A 24,334-nucleotide genomic window follows, 5' to 3' on the forward strand; every position below is an offset into this window, starting at 1 on the left:
CCTTCTAAATTTCTAAGACGATTTTGTAACTTCTATAATATTATAACTGATAGTTCAGAGAAGGTCCAAATTAGTTCATCCTTATCATACTCTAAGAGATTCTATTTTAAGAGAATCTTTTAGAAAGTCATTAGAATCTTTTAGAAAGTCAGTTCCTGTCATGTTAACCTTTGCAGGTGTCTGCAGACACAACCCTTCAGATTACACAGTCTTGTCACCATCGGCAGATTTGGCTCCAGCCTCACTAGGCTGTTCCTGGATGGCCTTCAGCTCTGCCCTCCCCTCCAACCTTCCCTTCTCTGCTCCCTTCTGCACATGTGGTGTAGCCACTCTCAGGTGGAAGCAGGTGCCTGAGCCCTCACCTGAAATTCTTGAGGTCAGTTATATCTCCAGTTTTAGAAAGGTCACAGTATACTGGCCTGTATACCCTGTATACAGGTCCTCCTAGCAGGGTTTGGAGCAGCACCCAGAAATCCAGCTCCAAATTTCTGCAATGCAAATATAAGTGTTTACACTAGGAACAAAGGAACTCTAGCGACCTTACTGGGGTACAGATCAGGTTTGGTCATCAAATGAGTGGAGAGAGAGATTTGCCTGCAGGACTCTTTGTATTTCAGAAGCGTAAACAAGGATTCCTGGTCTGTACTTGCTGGTACAGGGTAGATGCTCATAATTACCTCTGTTGGATTCTCAGTGGCTCTGACTGGTCTCCATGAAATTTAAAACTCAAGAAACATTTTCACTTAAAGCAGCAATTGCCAATGTTAAAAATATAAAAGTATATCTGTGTGGGTGGCTAACTATAAAGAACAGATTTTATGCCAGTGTCTTCACATTGAGAGATTCCTGGGGGGCAAAGAGGTAGAAAGCCACTGTACTTGAAATTAAGTTTTTATGTATTCATTTCTTTAAAGTACCACTTACTATCCGAGGAGAGGCTGCTACTAAGTGAAATGAGGTCAACAAGGACTTGCTGGGGGCTCTCCTTTACCAGCAACCCTCGGGGATGTCACAACAGGGCTTTCCAAATCTTTTGTCTTTGAACTTAGGAATTAGACAACACTTACCAGGAGTGATAAAAACTTGAGCATCAAAAAATAAATTAGTTTACCACTTGGAAACATGGAGTCCAAGAGAATTTTCAAGTTTACAAACTCAGTCTCTGCCAGGGAGTGCAGAGGGCAGAGTCAATTCTAGCTTTGCTAATGTTCTGCCAGCTTGTGTCAACCATTTACCATCATGGTATCTCAGTTATCCCATCTGTCAGCTCGAAAAGACTTTGATGTATTTCAACATATCATGTTTTCAAGAACTTCTCAGCGATACATTCTGGAGCTTGGCAAATGTCATGGATGAATTTGATGCACTTCGCTCTGACACCTCCCAGAAGGCAGCTGGAGGAGGGGCTTAGAGGACCTCCTAGAAATTCCAGATGATCATGTGTAGCTGCCAGGGGTGTGTGTGAACAGAACTGGGGACAGCTGTCTGATTAGAATTGTGGAAATGTAGCTTTCAAATACTCTGTGTGAGGACTTTTTAGGGTTGGCCATGTGCATGTGAAATGTCCCAATCTGGAAAACATGTTTGGATTGGTAAAATTAGTGGCATTTATTATGTTTGGGTAGGATGGTGGCACAGGACTCAGCATCCTGGCATAAATGCAGCATCAGGAGACTGGCATGCCAACCAACTCTGTCAGCAGGGCTGCAGTTGGGGTCTGGGCCCTCTAACCCCATGTCTCTCCCTGCTGGGATATGCCACCTGTCTTAGCCATGGCCCTGCTGGTTTAAATGGAGCATTCCTTGCTGGGTGCTGGTCAGTATCCTGGAGGGCAAGTAAACCTCATGGGAGCTATAGACTGACTGCTACAAGACTGCTTGCTTGTTACATGACAGACCATTCAATCTCTCTCCACTAGTGGTGAAGTTTCCAGAAGCAGAACTTAGAATAACTCCCTTTCCACAACTAGTACCATCACACCCGCCACGAGCTACCAAAGGCTACTCAACTGCCAAAAAGAAACTCGATCCTCACCAAGCCAAATCCTGGCTTGCCCAGTGTCACTACTGTAGCTTTATTTGTTGAAGGTCCTTTTTCCTTTGCCTTCTTCCCAACACCCCACTCATTGTTTACACACTTACCTTCCTCCCTATCCTAGAGTCCCATTCCACCCTCTCTACCTTCTCCCCAAGCTGTCTGTGCAGTCTCTCTTTTCTGTTCTGTCTAGCTCCCAGATATCCCCATAGCTTTCCCCAACTGCTGCAGGCTCTGGACCTTTTCTTTCTCTGAATTTCAGTCATACTACTTTTTCTGGAGTGTGGGGGATAGAGTGCATCTTAATACTAGCTGTTTTGCTCATCTATACTCTATAGCAAACTACCCCAAAGTTTAATGACTTAAAATTGTCAACATTTCATCATATCATATCTCAGTTTCATGGATCAGAAATAATGGCAGAGCTCAACTGGGAGTCTTTTGCTCCTGGTGCCATCAGTCACAGTTACTTGGTGATTTTGGTTGGCAGATGGATGACTTGGAGGGCCCAGAGAAACTTTGCTCACATGCCTAGTGCCTGGATGGGCTTGGTTGGAAGGCCTGCTCAGAGGGACTGTCACTGGTACACCCACACCGACACTTGGTGACATCAGACTTCTTGTACAGTCACTGGCTTTTGCAAGAGTGAGCATTTCAAAAAAGAAAGTGGAAGCTACTGGCCTCCAAAGTCTGGGTTCAGAGTCACTTCTGCCATATTCTAATGGCCTAGAAGCTACAATATTCTCCCATTTTTAAAGAAGAAAACCTAGACCACACCTCTCAGTTGGGTGGAATAGCAGAGTCGCCACCATATCAAATCTACCATACTTGCCTCCTGTGTCATCCAACTTTCTTGAGTATTAGCTGTTTTCTCCTAGGTTGTCTCATAAATTTGTGATACCTAGGGTAAGTTTCAAGTAATATTAATTGAAATGAAAAGAGTTAGAGGAAAGAAAGTTTCTCCCACTGACTCCTTTCTTAGGAAGTATTAGGGCTTTTTGGTGTGATTTGAGGATACCTCTTCCAATCTCATATCTTGGGCTCAGACCTAAGCTGGTTGTCATTTCTGGATTTCTTCCCAGCCTTCACCTTGGGGATGTGGAGCACTGCTCTTTCTACACAGAGCTCATTGTGTCAAGGCAGAGCCTGAGCAGTTCTCACTGCCAGGCTAACTAGAGATTCATTTACTGGCCCTGCCGCAGGCCCCATATCATAGCATCTTAAGCCAGGGACCAGCAAAAGATGGTCTGCAGGCCAAATCCAGTCTGCCACCAGTTTTCATTTAGCTCATGAGCTAGAGGTCATTTAAATGATTTGGGACAAGGTGGTAACTGAACAGTCGACTGTGATCCAAAGTAATAGGTACAATATCATTTTGAGAGGCAGAGAGAACAAGAGAACATTCACATAATGTTTTCTATAATATCCTGTTATAGTTGTTTTATTTTGTTATTTTTTAAATGACTGGGAAAAATCAGAAAGGGAATGTTTATGACACATGAAAACTCTATGAAATTCAATTTTTTGTCCATAAATAAAGTCTTACTGGACCTCAGCCATCCTCAGTCATTCATGTTTTATCTACAGTTGCTTTTATGTTACAAAGACAGGAACAAATAGTTGTAACAGACTGCATTGTGACCCTCCAAATCAGCAATATTTACTGCCCTTCTTTTACAGAACAAGTAACATTTTACTGATCCTGCCTAAAAACAGTTGCATTTTCCCAAGCTGGACTGCAGACTCAGGGTCACAGCAAAAACAGAAAGAGTCGCTTGGGATTGGTGCTGATGTGACAAGGGGAAACATACAAACCTGTAGGAGTGTTAGCAATGAATATTTTTCTTTTGGTCATTTCAACTCCATGGAAGCAAATGAGGGAAGAATGAAAGACTTCTGTTGTTACAATAGTCCTTCAAGTTGAAAAACCTTCTTTCAGACAACTGTGTATTCCTGATGCTTAAAAATGTATAAGCAAAAAAAGGTTTTTTTGTCCACATATCCAATTAATTCCTGCCCTGAAACATGAAATGTTTATACCTGTCATTATAGCTTCCAGAGTCACTCATATTCATACACACACAAACACACACACACTCATGTAGTACCTCATAAAACATATCAGAAAGATCCCACTTAACTTTTAGGAGTGAAACTTTTCCCCTAATTGCTCTACAAAAGGTTTTAAATATATTTCTATATTGAAAGTTGCTAATCATGCAGGCCTGTCCTGTAGACAGTGTTTCTTATCCGCAGGGCATTATAGGAGGTACTCATCTGAAATAGCCCACTCCAGTTCCAGGTGAGCAGGACTTTCCAGTACAGCCCGGGGCATTTGGGACAAGGTGGTATCTGAAAATGGCTTTTGACCTGAGGGATGGTATTGGGAGTTTTCTGTTTTCTTTCCCTCTTCTGTGCTATTTTTTCCTCATACATTCCGTGGCAATTTTAGAGTTCCTCACACAGTTGATAGGGAGTGAATTTTCTCTCATGGGTGGCTCCACTTGAGGGAACGCAGGGCACACCCCGCGATATTTTCCTTGCTTCCGTCCACCCCCTTCCACAGCAGTGGGAGAGATGGCAGCCCTGTGTGCGGTACCGGCCCCCTGGCATGGTTTTTCAGTCACTCTCACCCAAAATAGGATTTCATTCACCAGTTACTGTAAGTTACTCATGACTTCTAATAGTCTTGGCAGCAGTGATACATTTACCCTTGACTTAGAGAGGAAAGATTTTAGGTGAGGAGGGATAATGGAGAGAGGGGAGGTGGGCAGGCAGAGCAGATGTGGCCACATGCCTCCCCTTTGAGGCCATGTCCGCTCTCAGGGGACATGCTTTGTACCAGGAAATGTGTCCCCTCCTATGTTACTCTGGTCAAATCTTACAGCAATGCTGTAAGTAGACATTATGGAGACAGGTTCAGAGAGGTTAAGTGACTCACCCAGTGACGTTCAGCTGATAATAAGATCAGGTCTTCATGGGCTGCTTCAGCCTTCTCCATTTCAGTAACTGGCAGTGCCATTACTGATGCTCGTGATAAACACCTTGGTGTCATTCTGTGTCTCCTGTCTTGCTCTTGCAGTCTTCTTTAGTCCAGTCATAGCTCCCCTTATCAGGTGCTTCAGTTAACTGTCAACTGTGATCCAAAGTAATAGGTACAATAACATTCTGAGAGGCAGAGTGAACAAGAGAACATTCACATAATGTTTACTATAATATCCTCTTATCATTGTTTTATTTTGTTATTTATTGTTAATCTTGTACTCTACCTAGTTTATAAATCAAACTTTATCATAGGTGTGTACGCTTAGAAAAAACATGTGTGTGTGTTTCAGTCCTATTCATGGGGTTAAGGATCTACTGGGGATCTTGGACCCCAGTAGATAAGAGGAATCTACAGTATACCTAAATCTATCAGCCTTGCCACTGCCATCCTGTTCCAAGCCACCACTTTCTGTCTCCTGGACAGCTGCAATAGCCTCCAATCTGGTCTCCGTGCTTCTTCCCTGGCTCCCCTAGTCAATTCCCAACATGCAGGCAGGTAGGTCAGATCAGTCTCTTCATTGCAAATTCCATTTCATTCTAAATAAAAGCAGAAGTTTTACAGGGCCTACAGCCTGCCTCCAAATCCCATTGTCCCTATGGCCTTACCTGCTGTTGCTGCTCATGGCTACCCAGCCACACTGGCTTCCCTGCTGTCCCTGAGTGGGCAGGGCCTTTGCACCTGCTCTTCCCTCTGCCTAGAGCATTCTTGTCTCAGAGAACTGCATGCTTTACTCTCCAACCCTCTTCGTGTCTTTCCTGAGATGATGCCTTTTCTATGACCATTCTGTTTAAAAACCTTTCCCACTCCTTCCCCCCTTACTCAGCATTGTATATTTCCTACATCTGCTTTACTTCTCTCTGTTACACTATTCATAATCTGACATACAGCACAATGTATTCAAGTCCTTGTGTTTTGTCTGTCTTTTCCTGGAATGTCAGCTCCTGGAGGGGATAACCTCTGTCTGTGCTGGTCAGTGTGGGTCCCCAGTATCTCTCCACATACTAAAGAGAAGAACATGACTGACACAATATTAGGATTTGAAATCCAAGCCTCTCTCTTCTTCCCAGATTCCCACAATTCAACTGCTTAATTTTTATATGATTACATTGATTTAAAAAAAAAACAAACAGCCAGTTTCAGGAACTAGCTAAAGGATTTATGTACGGGAGGGGAAATTATCCTGATATCTGAAATCCATCTGGACTTTGATAATCTATGACTACAAAGGCTGATTTCATGATCAGAATTTATTTCTGTGTCACAGAGAATTGGTTTTCCAGATAAGTGTCCTTGTGCTATGGATGTCACCCTCTTGGTCCTCAGCTTTCCTGTCTGTAAAATATGCAAGTTTGGTGCACAGTCATTCCTCTTCTTTCCACATCAAACTGGATACCTTTTGATCCACTAAGTTAAGCAAAGCAATCTGTTCCTTAGTTTGTATTGTCTCCTCCCGAATGTATATCAAAGACTTTAGTTCTCTGAAAACCAAAACTAAGTTTTCTCTTTCTTGGTTTATTTCTTCACAGTCCCAGATATACAATCCTGTCCTCAGCTATAGGTGAATTTGACTTGTTAACACAACTAAAGGAAAAATTGTAGTTGTTACTGAACTCTCCCCTAGACTGAAGTCTGAGAAATTCATTCTAAGACTCCTGCTGCCAACATCAGAGGTCACTGCCCTGGATGCACAGGGCATGGGACACAGGATCTGGGCACTTGGGATCTGAGCAGGCAGGGCCTAGGCACTCACAACCTGGGAACACAGGGCTTGGGCACACAGGATCTGGGCACACAGAACATGGGTACACAGGCCTGGGCACTCAGCACCTGTGTACTCATGATGTGGGCACTCAAGACCTAGGCACACAGCCCTGGGCACTCAGAACCACAGTCATCCTAATCAATACTTCTGTTTGGTAAAGTTAACATTGCACTAGGCTCAACATTCCAGTCTATCAAGAAGTATTAGAATTCTGGGAAATCATCCAGTGGGGAATCTTATTGTGGCCTAGGGTAAGATTCTGAGTTGTAAAGATCCCTTAAATGAAGGAATGAGGTAAAGATACTGACATGGCTTGACGAAGGTTGAGGAGCTATTGTCCATTATGTAAGATTAGAGGAAAGTGCATATAAAAAAGCAAACACCAGTCAGTGCCCTGAATCCATGGCCTTAAAGAGACTAAGGTTTTTGAGATAATTGAAAAATGAGATTTTTTAAATGTATATTATTTCAATATATGATTTTATAGATAACAGTACAAAATATGTCCTTCCTCCAAAGGAGTAGATCTGCCTTACTTTTAGAGAGAAAATAAATATTATAAGAAACTTGCTTGCCCTCCCTCCCAACAAACGCGCACACATACACACAGTTTCATCTTGATGCAATTCCAGATAGCTTTAATTGAATGCATCGAATATGGGTTTAGTCCCTACTGTGTAAACTACTCCATAGGGAAATTAGAGGATAAAAATATAAAAGAGTATATATGTACTGCCTTCAGGAAATTTACGTTTTGAGGGAGGAGAACACAAAAAGTTAGCATTTTACACACCAAAAAAAGGTTGCAAGTGAAATGTTGTGCAGGGAGAATGCAGCAGAAATCTGGAAAGATTACCTGGAGGAGGGACTGGAAGAGGAGATGAAGCAAGTGAGGGTGATTTAGATTGCGTTCCCTTATGCTGCATGCTCCTTTCAAAATGCTCTTGTCTGCAAGATTTCAGCTCACGTGCAATTTTTCTGGCACTCAGCCACCATCAAAAGTGAGATTCATGCCCACAGTATTGGTCCATGGAAAAGAATGAGACTGGGTGACAGCCAGAACAAATGGAATCCTCTAGGGCAGGAGAAAAAGAAAGACAGGAAACGAAATGGCATCCTCCCAGGAACTGCCGATAGGAAAGGATGGGAGAAAGGACCACTGGCAAAGACTGTGATGAGTTGTTCATTGTCAACTGTCCAGCCTTTTCAAATGTCACCCGAGGACACTGCCACAATTAGCATGCAACCAGACGCATACAATGACTACACATTTTGGCTTGGTTGGCAGCAATAGTTGAGTCTTAAACAAAAGCAGTTTCAGTTTCAGATCTTGTGCCAGGCTTTCAGAAAAAGAGAATAAATTAGGCTGCTGTGACAAGCTGTTCCATTGTAGCGACAATAGTTTGGACTTCCAACACTGCCTGTCAACCTGGTCTTAAAATACATCTTCATTTAATGTTGGAAGTTGATCTTTAAAGAACTTTACAACACATCAAAGGCCATGGTTTCTAAAGCTCATGTAGTTGCACTTCATGCTACCCCTCATTCTGCCACAGTAAACGCTTTAGTGCCCCCAAAGTTAAGTAGAATACTTTTTTTTTTAACTTATGTGCTGTGGACATATTTTTTTAAGGACTGAAAAAAGACATAGGAACTTAAGGCTTGCAATTCAGCTCTATCAACATTTATAGACCACCTGCTGTATGCCAAGCATTGTGCTAATTGATGAATGAAGACGTGTTGGAGGAACTATGTGCACCAAGGTGGTTTCCAGTGCTGGAGAAGTAGGGTCAACAATGTGTTCAGAAGGTCAGGAGAAGGGGAGGCTGTAGACTTGTGATAGGGTGAGAAACTAGTGGGTCCATTCTCCTTGTTTCCTCCATTGTATACATGACCAGGTGTCAAAGGAGCTAGTTGCAGAATGGTGCCACATCCTCCAATAAGAGCACAGCATTTTAACATGTGATAGATCACATGGTATATCCTCAACATTGTATTGGTTGTCTGTGGCTGCCGTTACAAATCATCACAAATTCAGTGGCTTAAAGCAACTCAAATTCATTCTCGTACATTTCGGGGTCAGAGTCTGACACTGAGGTGTTGGTGGGGTGTGTTCCTTTTGGAGGCTCTGGGGAGAATGTCTTCTTCTCTGTTCTGGTCTGTAGAGGCTGCCAACATTCCTTTGTAGACGGTCCCCTCCCCCTTCAAAGCCAGTAACAGTGAGTCCGGTTCTTCTCACATCATTTCACTCTGAACTTTTTTGCCTTCTTCCCTTTTGTAATTGCATTTCATAATTACAAGGTCTCTCATCATTGCATTGGGCTCACCTGGATAATCCAAGACAATTGCCCTATTTTAAGGAGAGCTGATTAGCACCTTCCTTCCATCTGTGACCTTGATGCCTTCTCTGTAGAATGAATGGAGTGGGTTAGAGGTTCTCAAGCCCCTTTCTGCTTCTAGCTTTCCATGGCTCTCTACTAAGAAATATACTGAAAGTGGAGAAAAGCTAGCTCTTTGATAAAGTACTACCATCATTCCAGCATCAAAATGTTAGAATAGTGTAGAAAATGCCCAATACACAGCTCAGTGATTCTAGCCTTTTTCCCTCCTGGGCCCAGCCCCATCACCTGGGCCTGCTGACTATCATAAACGGCCTCCACCTCAGTCTTTTTTTCCTAAGCTGGAAATTATGCCAAAAGAGTAACTCCAGAGAATTAGGTGAATTAGAAATAAAATCATGGTTCTACAGTTGAAACGTGGCTTTAAGAAAATCGATTTGGAGATGTATGAGGTCACTTATAATTGAAAGTGAGCATTCTAGAGGCTTGAGAAGGTTGATTCAAGCTTTCAAAGCTTGCATTATGGGTAAGAAACCTGATCCTGAAAAGAAATAATAGGTATGTGGGTCATTAGACAACCTCCTCTCTCACTACTTTTTTTCCTTTAATCAAAGAACTATACATATGCAAGTAACTGGATCACCCCTTCTCTCTCTTTTTTTTCCCTTTAATCACAACTGAGAGGAAAATTTCCAGCTAGGCATTAAATTGGGTCAACAGCTAACACAGCATGAGTATAGACAGCAGGGACAGTAAGTGGTTTATACACAGGAAATAAATGACACTGTGCAGCCAGCATTGATAAGCTGTTGAATAGTGCAAGGGACCTACTAAGATTTAAAGTAATAAGAGAAGAGATATGGTTACCAGCAGCTGGGAAACATCCCTGCTTCGTGAAGGCATTAATTTCACTTACTGGCTTCTAATGTCTCAAGTATAATCTCTCTTGGTTAGGAAATGTCACCTCTGTAGTTACTTAAAGAGAATGGCTTTGGGTTACTATAGAAAGATCTAAAAACATAAAGTATGGCAGGTACATGGAGTTGCATCTACTTGCAAAAGCGATCATGGATTCAGCTTAAGAAGAAAGTATAGAAAAGAAGGCCTTAACCCTGGTACATGCAGGTAGAAGTGGAATTTCTTCAGGAGTTAAATAGAAACATTGCCTAACTGCAAAAAGATGGGTGTTCTCTGCTCAAGTGTAGAGACTATTTGGAACCATTTATTGCCACTAACAACAATTGTTTCTCATCATGAAGCAGCTAACTTTGAACTAGGACAGCCCACACAGCTGGTGCAGTGTCCAAGTCTGAGATCTGAGATGGTAAGGCCTTCCTTCCCATGCCACACCCCTTTAGGGGAGTACCAGAGAATCATTTTCCGCAGGCAGTCCTTCAGACCTACTTAATCTGAAGATGAGTCCTGGTTCATCTCATCACACTCCAATGCAACAGGAACACAGGTGCATTTCCAAAAATCTATGCCCTACCAGTGCTGCTTCTCAAACTTGGGGTTTCTGCTCCCTAACATCATTGACCACACACATAAGGTAGCGAAACCCAGCACTCTAGACCTCCCACGGGTCCCCAAGTGACTCCAAAGGCCGTGAAAGTCACTTCTCTTTAGATTCAAGGCTTAAAACAATAGATACAGGGCCTCCCAGGTGGCGCAGTGGTTGAGCGCTGGGTTGCAAAGCTGCCCGCAGCCTCTGCAGCGCCGGTTCGATCCCCAGCCGCTGGGCGAGGGTCCCACATGGCGTGCAGACCTCTCCTGCCGCCCGCTGCTCCCCTCAGCAGTGTATTTCATCGGTCTGCCTATTCTGCTCTCCCCTCTAGCTCTAGTGAATTCTCTCATCCTCCCGTGCTTCTGACTGTACCCATTGCTTTTATAAATAAATAAATAAATCTTTAAAAAAAAATAGATACAATACTGGCCCTCAATAATGTCCAGAGCTCATGTGTTTGTTACCTTATGTGGCTAAGGAACTTTGCATATGTAAGTAAGTTAAGGATCCTAAGAGGGAGATAGAGAGAAAGACAGACAGACGGTATATAGAGATTTCTTAGGAGGAATTTGCTCATGCAATTGTGGAGGTTGACTAGTCCAAAGATCTGCCATGTGAATCAGCAAGCTGGAGACCCATGGGGTAATTCAAACTTGGTGATCAGCACGTTCAAGATCCAGAAAGAGCAAATATTTTAATTCAGGTCTGAAGGCGGTAGGGAAAATGAATGTTCCTGCTAGAAGGCAGTCAGCCATCAAGAATTCCTGCTTATTCAGGGGACAGTGGGCCTTTGGTTCTATGTATGTCTTCAGCTGATTAGATAAGGGCCACCATGTCAGAGAGAGCAATCTGCTGTATTCATTCTATCAATTTAAATGTAAATGTAAAATCATCCAAAAGTCACCGTCACAGAAAAACTCAGAGTAATGTTTGACCCAACATGTGGGCACTCTATGACTTAGTTTATTTCATGGACCTAGTCAAGTAGACCCATAAAATTAACCATCACATCACAGTATAAAGAATCTGTTCACTGGAGTAAAGTCAGCCTTGCCATAGTGGTCACCCTTTCATAACCTCCAGCTTTTCAATGTAATATGGAAGCAATATATATTTTTTAAAGATTTATTTATTTATTTATTTATACAAGCACTAGGTACAGTCAGAGGCGTGGGAGGGTGAGAGAATTCACCAGAGCTGAGCGGAGAGTAGAACAGGCAGAGTGACGAAGCACAGTGCTGAGGGGAGCAGTGGGCGGCAGGAGAGGTCTGAGTGCCATGTGGGACCCTCGCCCAGCAGGCGGGGATCGAACCAGTGCTGCAGAGGCTGCGGGCAGCTTCACAACCCAGAGCTCAACTGCTGCACCACCAGGGAGGCCCTGGAAGCAATATATTTATCTCCCAGAACACTTATAAAAACCAGCTGATACTGCAGGTACTCACAATGTAGTGGATACCAACTAAAGCCAGGCATTACCTGAATAGGGGAGCCAGCCATAAAGGCAGAGACCACGTCCTTGCTCTTACAGACCTTACAGCATAGTGAGAAGAGATGGACTGAAGCAAGTGAATAACTAATTTATTCTTTAATTGTTCAGTGCCTACTAACATAGAGATTATACCTTCACTTCCACCCAGGGAAGTATCACTAGTTATTCCTTCCCCTTTACAAATGCCAGAGGAGAGCGTGCTTGCTCAAGACCTTTCCGTTACCAATTGTCAAAGGCAAGACATAGCCCAGGTCTTTTGGTGCCATATCCAACACTCTTTATCCTCTGCATGCAGCCTAAACCCTCTTCCAATAAGAAATAGAAGCCTGCAGTTCTCACCTTCTAATAAAACTTAAGCGGAGTATGTTATCTCAGGGGAACAGATGGTTATGACTTTATATACTAAGAAAACCTATTTAGGCAGATGTTTCGTTGACAGCAAGAAGAGTAAACATGGCCCTAATTAATGAATTTGCTGAAAGTTATTGGTTGCTACTAATACGAAATAGTTATTTGTGTATTAATGTGGAGAGTAAGATACATATATATATATATATATATATATATATATATATGTATGTGTAACAAGCTAAAAAGTGAGAAGTGAAACAAGATTCTTAGGGCAAGAGAAACCACTGGGAATTATCCACATTTATTTCCTGACTTCAAATGGTATTGAGCTTCTGCTACTAGGGTGATAAATATAATAAAGAAAATAAAGGGGGTGGGCGAAGCAAGTGACTAGGAAGGAGGTCTGTTCAGACAGATTGGTCAGGCAAGATCTCTGAGGAGATGACTCCTAAGACAAGACCTGACAAGGAAGATAGGCAAAAATACGGAGGCTGCCCATTGTGGAAGAGGAGTCCAGGTGCACAGGCCCTAAAGCAGGAGAATGAGGTGCATGTGCTTGAGAAGTGGCAGGGAGCAGGCTGGAGCTTGGTTCATAAGTGGGAAGTGAGAACCCACGCTCCTGGAAAGGTAGAGAAGAACCAGGTCCCAGGGTCCCATAGGTAGGGGTTTCTGTTTCATGTAAAGTGCATGGGAAGCTACTACAAGATTCTAAGCAGTGCTGAAATGATCATTTGTGTTTTTAAAAAACTCACTGTGGCTGCTGTCATGATAGCATCACATATAGGGCAATTCTAGATATTTAGCTCTTTTTAAACATTATTGTACACTAAGTTGTTTGTGCATTTCAGACATGAAATGGACAAGATAAGGGAAAGTGGGAAGTTCTGGAACATCCAAGAGTAGAGAACAATTAGGATCCTGGCAGTGGTACAGCCCTTAGAGCGGGGGCCTCTGCGAGAGATGGGTGTGCTGGCAGTCAGGCCCCTGCTGTCACTTCCCTCCACACGCAGAGCTGACCTTCATAGGACACTTTCTACCACTTGGTGACTAGCGTTAGCATCAATTAGTTTTCCGGTCACTCTGACAGATAGTCAATATGCTACCCTTTTCAGGTAACAGGGTTCCTTAAACCATTTAAAATGCCCAAATTTTCAGAAAGCCTTAGATATGTGGCTGACAGAATTGTGGTTTCCAAGTCTACAGCACGCCTCTGGAAGAAGAGCAGGAAGACAGGTTGAAACCCAGAGGCAGCAATGGCCCCCTGCTCTGTTGGTGCCTGTGCTTCCCCTGGCCGAAGACGTGATTCCAGATTTTTCTCTAGCTGGTAGGATAACAGAAATATTACGCTTGTATAATTTTGTAAGTCAAGAATTGCCTCTAAAAAGGTATTAGCTCAATTCTTCAGTGACTACTCTAATTCTGTTGTCTTGCTTCTTACACAACACCACAATACTGAAATTCATTCTGTAATATTATTGGATAAAAACAATGCACTGCTGGAAACAGACTTTAAGTTTGACTAGATGCAGCCACCCAATACCAGAATAAGTTGACTATGGGTCAGGCCCAGGGGTAAGAAGAAAGAACGGAAGTATTCGCTGGGATGCAAGAGCAAGAACTCCAGTGGCCGGCCAGAGTCTGTCAGGTCACAGTGGAAAGAGTGAAATGTCAGACTGCAGGGAAGTCAGCATCAGTCTGGGTAGACTGGGTTGAGCTGAAGGGAGGCTGCCAGCAGTGAAGGTGTCTGGCCATGAAGATGCAGACAATGAAGCTAGGAGTGAGGCTTGGAGGAAAGAAACCAGGCAGCTCAGAAGCTGAGAGTTCTAAGAAGAGTGAGCAAGGGCCTGGCAGAGCGATGGCTCCTTAATGTGGTGCTTTTATCAGGGATTCTCACCCTGCCAGAAATGTCTTCAGATAGAATTTTTAAAGGGAGGCAGGTGAAGGATACAATTGGTCCTTCAGTGGTGCACATAATTTATTATATATAGACTTGAGTTAAACACACATGAAACCTGCATAATATTATAATCAGAGAAATCATTATTTTAATAATTTTTTCAAGAAAGGAAGACAGTTTCATTTTGCACATTCTGGATTCACATACTGAATTTTGATTCTAAGGCTTAGGTAATGTCCAATTATTCTAGATTGGCTGTCTTCACAGAAGTACGGATGTTAGAATGCTTCCTGGCCATGAAGCTAAGTAGGATCCTCCACCCCTGCCCTTAGCAAAGGCTCCTCAGGACATGATTGTTTAATTGCCCAGTGCCCACCTTCAAAGCCATTATACGTTCACTTTCATGCTGGGAAATAGTTACTATTTCCCTTTTACAAATGCTGAATCAATTATTTGCCCAAGACCTCTCTGCTACTAAGTGTCAAAGGTGAGACTACTCAGGTCAGTTCTTCTAGTTTACATCCAGCACTCTTTGCAGCCAAAAGCCCTCTTCCAACAGAAAATAGAAGCCTGCAGCCCATACTTACAGAACCTAAGTGGAGTACATTATCTCATGTGGACAGATGGTTATGACTTTATATACTAAGAAAACCTATTTAGGCAGATGTTTAGTTGACGACAAGAAGTATAAACATGACCCTAATTAATGGATTTGCTGAAAGTTATTGGTTGTTCCTTGTCAGAACTGTTGTTTTTCCTGTCACTCCTAAGAATGGATACCCAACAAAATTAAGCATCAAGAAAATTGGCATCTAAAATGTGTTTATTCCTCACCATCAAGTTTATTCTTCATCAGAACAGAATGAAAAGTTCATTTCGGTGTGGAAAATCACATCAACAAAGGGGAGTAGAGAAATCTAAGGAAGATCAGTCTCTCATAAAACAAAATGAGGCAATAGGAGAAATGACTCCTTAGAACAAATTTGGCACAAAGGCTAAGATGGGACTGATCTATGAGGCTGGGCATTATACCCAATGTGTCACTGAAAACCTGTTCACGTTGGAGTTCATTCTCAAGAAGACCACCTCATACCCATACCCCCACCCCCTACTCACATGGCGACCTGCTCCACAGACATCTTCTGTGTAGGGGCAGGATGGCACAGTGCAGATCTCTATGAAGCTATGCAGATGGAGCCCTAGGTGGCTTTTCAGGCTTTTATTGAGCTTATCAGGTACATGGCAGGCAGGGGTGCCGTGGGGGGGGGGGCGGGGGCGGGGCTGGAGGGGCAGGAAGCTGGCAGATGTCGTAGCCCCCGGCACATCTTCACTCTTTCTGGGCTCCCCGGCGTTCTCTTGTGGCCTCTTCTCTGCTGGTTCTGTTCTCCTCACTTGTTCTCCTGGTATTTCTGTTCTTCTGACGTCCTGTGACACCGCCCTTATGAACCCAGTCTCTCAGCCCAGGTGCACCCACCTACGTAGGCCCACACCCTGCTCCAGGCGCCCGCCATCAGGCATGCATTCAGGACCGCAGGGATCCATCACCAATCCTAATGGCAGGAGGGCAGAAAAGCCTGACAATCATTTACCCTGCATTCTGCCTCCGGTTCTCAAGCAGTCATCACGTCTTCATGAACCTGGCAGGTGGTAAGGTTCGCCAGACCTTCCGCAGTCCTACTTAGCCTCACACTTAGGTTCCTTTCCACAGCTTCAGCTTAAGGTATTTTAGGAGCCACTTTAAACTGATCCTCAGGGGTGAAAGCCCTTTATTGAGTCTCAAAATTTAAAAAGTTCCTAGACTCACAGGATCCCCTCTTCTAGTTGACTCCTTTGGGGGTTGATTTGCTCATACATTAGTGTTGCTTCTGTTGCTGTGGAAGCGAGGGGAAAGCAGGCTTCTAATGGGAGAAAAATTCTGCTTAATTAGAAATTGGTCCTCATAGAGGATCTTAAAGGATACGTTCCATTTGCACCTATTTTAGCAGATCCTCACATCAGTTAATTAAAAGCGACTAGTCCCACCAGTGAAACCTTCATGGCTGGGTTGGATTGTTTTCAGCTGCCACACACAGGCAAAGGGGAGTAAGGTTTCAATCTGGGTGCTTTCAAATGTGGAAGGTTCTTTCATTTCTCAGACTCTGGAGAGCTGACATCTCACGGGAAAAGACATGGAAGAGCAGTGCAGGTGAACTCTCCCCTTTTTGCTCTCCCTGAACTACCACAAGCTTCTCAGCTCTGTCATCTCCCTTTCCTGTGCTCCAGCCCGTTGTCTGCCCATCCCCATCTGCCCTGGCCAGGCAGTGGCCATATTCTTCTACTTTCTCTCTCAGCCTCCAATTTTCAGCTCCTTATTGCTGTATTATTAAGCTCAAGCCCTGAACATAGAATTCTTCCTGGACCTCCCTGAGTCAGTGTCCACCTCCATGTCCTTCAGGAGCTCTGTCTAGCCACAGTGGACCCTGCTTGTCTCTCATATACCCTGTTCCCAGGTCATGGTTTCAGCCCTACTGCCCCTTCTCTCTCCCTCACCTAGGAAAATTCTTTCAATTCTTTGTGACTGTGCTCAAATCCACGTTCTCTCCCCAGGACAGATTGCTGGTTCTTTTTCAAATGCTTCTAAAGGACTCCTTCCACAGCTCTGGTGCTGCTTTGTACTACAGCAGTTTGTGTGGCTTTTCTCCCAACTGAATTTCAAGTTTTCAAGGGTTTGCCCATGTCTTACTCATCTCTGTAATCTCACAGCACCTAATAGAATTCTTTCTACAAACCCAGTGTTGAAAGTGTTTATTGAATTGAAAACAGCAGGCCAACCTTTCTGATGCACTACAAAGATACAGTTAGAAAGGTGGAATTGTAGCTTCTGGAAAGATGTGAAGGGCAAGGCTGACCAAAATCTATCTCTAAAAAAGATTTTCTGTGAGGATCCTCATCGCTTCACAAGAGCAGGTTTGAAAAAAAATAAGTTCAGTGATGAGCTCATCAGTAGTATTTATGGAGTCTACACATATGCAGGGCCAAGTATCAAGTACAATAGAAAGATACCCCCCAAAAAAGCCTCTTAAAAAAAAACACAAACAAAACTTCCTTTTCAGAGATTTTCATTTAAAGTCCCAAAGTCCCTTCTGTTATTAAACCTGGAATAGTCGTACACGAATGTCCAGCTGTATATACACCTACACACACTGGTGTGTGTGTGTGTGTGTGTGTGTGTGTGTAGGTGTATATATACTTATGCACATATATATAGTGTTTTTCAAAATCTAGTCCAGAGGCGCCTGCATCTAAGAGACATGGGCACAGTGATTTGATTCGACCTACTGCTCCATAGCATACTTGAGCGGACCCCAAAAGAGGCTGAGTGGACCCCAAAAGGGCCAAGAGATGTGGCACCTGCTTCCCCCACTTCATTGGTTTTCCCTGACAGCAGAAAACAACGCTAGTCCCTAGCCGGACTCCAAGCACACTTTGTAGTAAATTTATATTCGAGTCACAAGCAGAGATGTGACACCTCTGTGTGGTCATCTCGACTGTAGTCAGCTCTGCTCCACTCCTTCCGGCAGAGTGTCTGGAACCTGTCTCAGATGTCACAACACTTCACTTTCCCTGACCACACACAGCCCTCCCACTGCCGGGGACTACGGAAGAATTTGAGACTCTGGGCTGACAGAACGAAGGCTGAGCCAAGGCGAGTAGAACAGTGGAATTAAAAATGTCTGAGGAATCCCATATGCTTAGAATTACCGAGATCTGCAGGCTAGAGGGAAAGGAGTTGGTCCTGGCAATAAAACAAACCTGTATTTTCTCTTCTGTGTTCCTGTGACTGACATTTTCCCCATCAGGCTGTTTTAACAGTGCCCTCTACAGGCTGTTTCCAAAATTACAGTGCTCTGCGGGCTGGCTTGCTTCCCTGCACTTCTGGTTGAGGAATTCCTTGTGTAGGAGGGACTGAACCCAAAGCTTTCTTGAGGCAAGCAACGTGTTATTGATTTGCAGAGTCTTAAGAGCACAAAAGCGGACTTTGTCACTCTACTGGAAGGAGGTACTCTTGCCCTTGCAAGAGATTTCTTTGTTTCTCCTAAACATTCTTTGATGAGGAGAATTTGCAAAGCCTCACCTGAGCCATCCTAGAAGAGCCAGGACATGAACAGCTGATGGACTGAGAATGTCACTCTATTTCCTAAATAGATCACTCTGCTGAGAGTTCTTAGTCTCGTGAAATATTTCTCATCTTTGGGGCATAGTAGTTTTTTTCTGGTGTGAGTTTTAATGGTGTATATTCTGCCTCAGTCAGAGTTTCAGCCCTTAAACTCATCCTTCGCCCCCCCCCCCCAAATCACACTGAACTTGTTAGTAAGATGTTTTCTTACTAAATATTCCCATCAACTCCCTCTCCAACTGGTTATTCATTTTAAACACTGTCATGTAAAAAGTTAAAGAAAAATTGCACTTTCATCCCCAGTTATTATTCACAATCTTGCTTCATGTTAAAATTATGGAAGCAACACACACAAAAAATAGTAAAGCCACAGATGAGGTCTATTTTTAAAAACAGTGGAACTGGTATACAGCATTCCTCACATTCCGATTGGGGTGAGGCTTTCAAAGTTTCTTCTAATGTTGTTCTTTCTTCCAACCCCTTAAATAGAATTACAATATTCTTATCATAGATAGACCTGATTTTCCTGAATTAGGATTAGGGTCAATTTTTGATCCAGTTATTATTATTGAAATAATGAGGTCCAGCCCCACACAGGTGGGCTTCCTTGGCCACACCTAGGGACTAGGAGTGGGTAGTGAGAATAATACCAAAGAATTGGACATATAGAGTAGGCAGGTGTATCCTCCTTGAAGGAGGTAAGTTCATTTGGTTAGAGATGGCTATGCTCTGAATATCTATGCTCTGAATATTTGTGTGCCCCAAAAATTCATATGTTGAAGCCTAACCCCAAGGTGATGGTATTAGAAGGTGAAGGCCTTTGGGAAGTGATTAGTTCACGAGGATGGAGCCCTCATCAAGGGGATTAGTGCCCTTGTAAAATGCTGCATGAGAAAGGGCCCCTGCCCCTTGTGCCATGTGAGATCACAACAAAAAGAGCCATCCCTTAACCATGAATCAGAGTCTTACCTGAGACCAAACCTAGTGGCACCTTGATCTTGAACTTCCAGCCTCCAGCATTGTGAGCAATAAATTTATGTTGTTTATAAGCCACCCAGTTTATGGGATTTTGCAGTAGCAACCTGGATGAACTAAGATGGGTCTTATTAGTTATTATTGCCAAAACCATAGTCTCTCTAGAAAGTTTGTCCTTGTTCTAAAAAATATGCTTAGGTGACCAGTTCCTATCTCACATTGGTAGAATATTAGAAGTAGGAGGAAAGAAATCACTCTTTTCAAACTTGAACATCATAGTCCTTTTCTCAAATGAGATCTGTGGCACTCCATAGAACAATTTGCAAAACAAGAACTTGCTCTGGTACAACTGGAGAAGTAAGACTGAGTGACAGGCCTCGCTGGTTTCCCTGCCTCAACCTCTGCCTGCCCCCAGCTGGCTGCTGAAACCCCTCCTCCAGTTGGAAAGCAGCTGATAATACACTCCATAGAGAAATTAAACAATTTAGAATAATAACCTTTTCTACCTGCTTTTGTTAGTAAAACATCTTTCCCTTTAAAATCCACCAGGTGGGTGTTTTAATTCCCCTACTCTAAATGTTTTTTGTTGCATGTGTATTTGGAATATTTATATAGAAATATAGAATTGGAAGGCTTAGTGTAACATTGGTATGTGTAGGTATCCTGGAAGAGAATAAATACAAATAACTGTAAAAGGAAACTACAGTTCACGTTTGTTCACATACAAATAGAACAGCACAACTGCTATGCATATAAACATCTTCACAGAAGTTTTTTCAATTATTTCTTTGTATTGAGGTGCATTTACACACAGTTAAATAAATGCAGAGCTTTTAGGTGCACTGTTTCAGCTGGGTTGACAAATTGTATTTACATGTGTAACCCATAGCTCTATCAAAAACTCCATTTCTGTCACCCCAGAAAGTTCTTATTCTCCTTCCCCCAAAAAATCCCTCCTCACCTAGACGCAGCCACTGATGTGAGTTCTCTCACCAAAACTGGGTTTTCTATTGTAGAACTTCATAGAAATGGAACCAGACCGTATGTGCTCTTGTGACTGGCTCCTTTTGCTCAGCATGCTTTTCTGAGGTTCGTCCATGCTGCAGCCTGTCTCAACATCCCTCCCTCACCAACTGGGTGAGTAGGAGGCAATTGGGACAATTACATATTAGTACACATAACAAAAGAACTATGTTCTTTTTTAAAGTTATAGAGTTCCATCTTCCAAATGCAAACTAATTTTCTCATTTTTGTCTTCTATCAGTTGACATTTCGTTTCTACTCTAGTCTCCCTGCCATGCTCTAGTAAATTTTCTCAAACAAAAGTCATTTTTATTATATTCTATGTTGTCAAATTAATTTTATATATGGATTCTTGCTTTTAGATAATGCACAGAGAGCTATATAATGAAATTCTCTTGATTTTTTTTTTCTTTTTTTTTTTTGGTCTGGGCTCTAATGGTTCAGGGATTATGTTTAAATCTTTGATTCATCTGGAATCCATATTGATTAAGTTACAGATAAAGACACCAAACTTTTCTTTTTTCAGTTGAGTATTCTATTTGAGAATAATGCATCTTTTCTCTACTAACATGCAATATTACTTCTATCAAATACTAAGGGACTTCTTTTTATGTTTTATTCCATGGATCTTTCTGTCTCTTCATGTACTGATGAAAGTATGTTTTAATTATTATATGCTTAAAATATTTTTCTCATTCTTATTCTGTTTCCCATATAAACTTTGGAATCATCTTCTCTACCATTTCATGAAAAAAATTATATTGCTATTTTTGTTGCTAGCATTCAAAATTTATGTACTAAATTAAGAAGAATCAAATCTTTAAGATGTTGAGTTTTCCAAGTAAAGATGGTTTATTTCTTTAAAGGTCTTTATACCCCTGAACAGTGTTTAAAATTTAGTTCACACAAATCTTACACATTTCTCATTACATTTATTCCTGGGTGTTAATAGTCCTTTCTTTCTTTGAGATTTTTTAACTAGTTATGGTTTACACATTTTAAGGCTTTTCATTTCTAGATATGAACTTCCCCCAGTCATCTAATTCAGTTATTATTACTTATAATAATTTTCCAGGTATGCAGTTACATCATCACTAAATAATTATTTTACTTCCTCACTCTAATTTCTTAGCCCTTATTTCTTTCCCTTGCCTGTTTTGCAGTGGTCTTTAGAAGAACTCTGAATGAAGGATAAAGAATGTCTTATCTTATTCTCCACTTCCTTCTGTGGTTTTCCCACACCTAATCTTAATCGACTGTCCACTGTATTCCAGATACCAGGCTGTCTCAAACCCAGCTGTCATTCAAGACTCAGCCAAATCCAATTTCTTCCAAAACACTTTTGATCATCTCAAGCAGAAGTTGTCTTTGTCTTCTCTGAACTTCATAGTTTTCTCCCCATGTCCCTTAATACTTTTTATCCTCGTTTAGTTATTTGTGTCCTTGTCTTATATATTCCCCTAAATTATGTAAGCTCAGAGAAGGCAAGGGCTTTGACTAATAGTTTAGTCATGCTTAGCATTCTGCCTTGTATGCAACAAATGCTCAACACCATGCTGCTTAATTAATTATTAATTAATATGAAGATATGCTCCAATAAACTCTAAGTCAACATCTGCTCAAATACCATATGGGATTCTTTTTTTTTTTTTAAAAATAATTTTTTTTTTTAATAGAGGCATGTTTTATTTATTTATTTATTTGTTTGTTTGTTTTGTTTATACATGCACTGGGTACAGTCCGAAGCACGGGAGGGTGAGAGAATTCACCAGAGCCAGAGCGGGGAGCAGAGCAGGCAGAAGGACCGAAGTACACTGCTGAGGGGAGCAGCGGGCGGCAGGAGAGGTTTGCGCGCCATGTGGGACCCTCCTCAGGTGGCCGGGGAGCAGCCGGGGATCGAACCAGTGCCGCAGGGGCCGCCGGCAGCTTCGCAACCCAGCGCTCAACCGCTGCGCCACTGGGGAGGCCCTCATATGGGATTCTTATACAGAGCACTTAGCCACAAGTAATAAATATAAATCCAGCTGACAAAAGACATACATATGCATATTCCTGTTCAGAACTAGCCAAAAAGTTGGTGCAACATTCACCTTTAAATTGTAATGAAGGTAATAAGATAGGAAGGAAAAGCCACTTGCAACCAATGAGTTTGGAACCTTTGAACCTTGATCAGTTCTCCAAATCTTTATGAAATGGTATGAATCATCAAATCACTTCATGCCTTTTAGATTTAACCTCAGAATCTTTTTCTCTAAAAAGCCTCTCTCAATGGGGATAATAGAATGAGTGACTGGAGTATCAGTGTTTGGTTTCTTTGTAATGTGCAATTGGCCCTATCTGGTGTGGAATGTCCTCTTGATGTCAAACTCCTATTTTTATCTTCTCTGTATATTGTGTTATGTGTTCACTCTCGCTTTCCACCCCCTTACACCAGAGATTTATCCACATACCCATTGCAAGTGTATAAAAAAGTGTTCAATGCTGAAGTGGAAATGTTTGGGGTTGGGGGCTGTCATCTTGCTGGTACCTACCAACACCCTCAGAGGCTTGAGGGAGGCTGAGCACAGGGCAGAGGATGTGGGGGTTGAATTTCTCCCCTGTCCTCCCTCGCCCTAGATTATAAGGCATACAAAGAAGAAAGTATATCAAAATCAGGAACCAGGATTTGCCCCCTAAAACCTAGCACACTGACTGGCATGCATCTGGCTCTAAATAAACATCTGTCCCCTGACTAAATGAATCGTGAATAAGTGAACAGTCGTGTGTCCACAAACATGGCTCATGCACTAACTTTCTTTTTTCTTTTTTTTTTTTTTAAATAAATTTTATTGTTATATTCCCCATACAATTGCAGCCCCCCCATTCTGACCCCAATCCCTCCCCTCCCGCCCCCCTAAAAGTGTCTCTGGTTCATAGTTTTTTGTTGATTTTGATTTTCACTATCTTATAGTTATTCATTTTCCTGGTCCCTTATTTAAGTTTTCTAGATTCCTGCTATGAGTGAGACCATCCGGTATTTTTCTTTTTCTTTTTGGCTTATTTCGCTGAGCATGATCCCTTCCAGCGCCATCCATGTTGCTGCAAATTGCATGTGTTTATCTTTTTTGAATGCTGAGTAATATTCCATGGTATATATGTACCACATCTTCTTGATCCAGTCATCTATTTTTGGGCATTTGGGTTGTTTCCAAAGCTTAGCTATTGTAAACAGTGCTGCTATAAACATAGGGGTGCAGGTGTTCTTTGGAATTGATGTTTCTGTGTCCTTTGGGTAAATACCTAGGAGTGGAATTGCTGGATCATATGGAAGCTCTATGTTTAGTAGGTCCAGAAATCTCCACACAGCTTTCCACAGTGGTTGGACCAGTTTGCACTCCCACCAACAGTGCAGAAGAGTTCCTTTTTCTCCACACCCTCGCCAACATTTGTTGTTGCTAGTTTTTTTAATATGTGCCATTCTCACTGGTGTAAGATGGTATCTCATGGTAGTTTTGATTTGCATTTCCCTGATGACAAGTGATGTTGAACATTTTTTCATATGCCTGTTGGCCATTTGCATTTCCTCTTCAGAGAAGTTTCTTTTAAGCTCTTCTGCCCATTTTTTGACTGGATTATTTTCTTTGTTGTTGTTGAGTCTCATCAGCTCTTTGCAGATTTTTGTGATCAGTCCTTTATCATTAGTGTTGGGTGCAAAAATGTTCTCCCAGTTGGTGGGGTTTCTCTTTGTTTTTGTTATTGTCTCTTTTGCTGTGCAAAAG

General features: G+C 42.3%; 1 protein-coding gene across 10 annotated transcripts in view; it reads left to right on the forward strand.

Moving 5' to 3' along the window:
- Positions 1–24,334, forward strand: part of RGS6 (regulator of G protein signaling 6) — a gene marked incomplete at both ends in the record, with an annotated part of 422,024 nt that overhangs the window by 235,538 nt on the left and 162,152 nt on the right. The gene's annotated exons all lie outside the window — the stretch shown is intronic.

This window comes from Talpa europaea (genome assembly GCF_964194135.1).
Source record: "Talpa europaea genome assembly, chromosome: 8".
Lineage (NCBI taxonomy): Eukaryota > Metazoa > Chordata > Mammalia > Eulipotyphla > Talpidae > Talpa > Talpa europaea.